The following is a 2,137-nucleotide window of genomic DNA, read 5'->3' as shown; positions in this document are numbered from 1 at the left end:
TTTTTTGTTTTTTGGGTTTTTTTTAGGGCTGTAGGTGAACCTGAACTAGAACTAAAAAACAAACAAACTCACTGCCATTGAGTCCATTCTGGCCCATAGTGACCCTATAGGACAGGGTAAAACTGCCAAAGCTTCCCCATAGAATGTTAAAGAATGAACGTTGAAAGTTGACTGCACCTTTTTCAGGGAATAGAGAGAGGGAAGCACAGGTTATGAGCCCACGAGTAATGAAAAGATGCTGGATTCTAGAGAACAAGCTGGATCTGTTCCCGTTCTTTCGTAAAAGTGAATGCCAAGGTTGCGCTGTTATGTGTGAGCATGCATGTCCCTGTGTGCATGTGTGTGCTTGCTTCCACTGATCGTGCCCAGGAGGGAGGGGGTTGAGATTGCCTGGAGCAAACACCCCTGGGAGAAATGTATAGGGTAGGTCAAGGTCACATTCCTTGTGCGATTTGTGTTGCAGAGTGTTTGGAAGGAAGTATTTCTTTCCCCCCTTCTCCTTTAAAACGTCTAGCTGCTTCTCATTAACTTACTTTTTTTAAAAGCTCTTATGGTTTGGGAAGACAGAATTGGCAATAAAGTCAGCATGGGTTCTGACTTAAGGCCTGTGAGCAACAATGCTTGGTTCACCTAGTGCCAGGCAGAGTCACAGCTGATCAGCACAAGCCCAGCAAGGCCAACTTTATGTTGCATGTAAGAGCCCTGATGGCTGATTGGATCTCTGCTCTGAAGAAAATGTAGACAATGTGAGCGTGCCTCAACTTCTCCTCCCCACTACCCTGCCCCACTCCCCTCCCTCCTGTGATATCTGAAACGGGGTCCTTACACTCGGATGTGAAGTCATCATCCATAATCTTTATTATCTCCAAATAGCCTTTGCTTTTAAGCTGGGATTTATGTGTGCAGTGACTTTATTTAGAGTCTACCGGTAACGCCTGTTAAAGGGCTATTGCATACCATGGGCCTCTCAGGACATCTACATTTGAATGCATTTTGTACAGATATTATGAAGTATGCAGAAAGCCCAATGCACCTGAGATTAAAGTTTTTAACATGCAGCATAGGTTACTGAGAAAATGAAATCGGTAAGCAACCAGAGCAGCAGTTTGTTACAATCTGTTCTGGTGTTTTCTCCTTCCCTTCCTTCTTCCCTCCTTCACTTCCTTCTTCCCTCCTTCACTTCCTTCTTCCCTCCTTCACTTCCTTCTTCCCTCCTTCACTTCCTTCTTCCCTCCTTCACTTCCTTCTTTCTTTCCTTCTTGAGAAGGAGGGTGGATTCTTAATATCCTTTGGTGGTTTTCATCCACTATGTCTCATAAATATCAACATTCTTAGATAATTAAGAATCCACAGACCAAACAGGGGGTCTCTGAGCATTAAATGAAGGCATCCAATGAATATGTATATGTTTGCAAATAAATACATATTTGCATGTGCTGTCATGTAATTTTAAATATAATTCCAGAAACATGTTTATGTCTACATAGAAACTGTTAATAATACTCTGGAAGATATGCCAGCAATAACCACATGTCTCGGTAAATGCGCCTGTTGGTGCTAGCCCCAAGGTCACCGGTTCAAATTCACCAGCTGCTCAGAAGCAGAAAGATGAGGCTGTCTGTTCCTGTAAAGATTTATAATCTTTGAAACTATGATTTGGACCCAACTTGATAGCCAGTGGGTCTGCTTTGGGGTTATTTTAATTCTCTGTTATCTATTTGATAGTGTTAATTGATAATGGCATTTAGGTTAAAAAGAGAGTTAAGTTAAATGTGTCATTTAGAAGGGTGACATTATCTTGATATAAGCTTACCTCTTATCCCTCATATCACCTTCTTTTTATTTTAAATTTTGGTGGAAAATACAGTTTAGTAAGAAGACAGCAAATGATTCTTTTTGGAACAATTCTGTTCTAAGTACTGTATCGATTTTTCTCTTTCAATCCTCCCAGTAAACCAATGAAGCAAGTACTATTATAAACTCATTTTATAGGTGAAGATACTACAGCACAGAGACTTGAAAAAACTTGCCTATGAGCAGAGACCGAGTAAGAGATGCAGATGGAATCCAAATGTTCCAGAATTCCTATTGGATCACTATGCCCCACTCCTGGAAAAAACGATCATATAGGAGGGGT

This window comes from Tenrec ecaudatus, chromosome 1, assembly GCF_050624435.1.
Source record: "Tenrec ecaudatus isolate mTenEca1 chromosome 1, mTenEca1.hap1, whole genome shotgun sequence".
In the NCBI taxonomy this organism is placed as follows: domain Eukaryota; kingdom Metazoa; phylum Chordata; class Mammalia; order Afrosoricida; family Tenrecidae; genus Tenrec; species Tenrec ecaudatus.
This window is presented reverse-complemented; position numbering follows the sequence as displayed.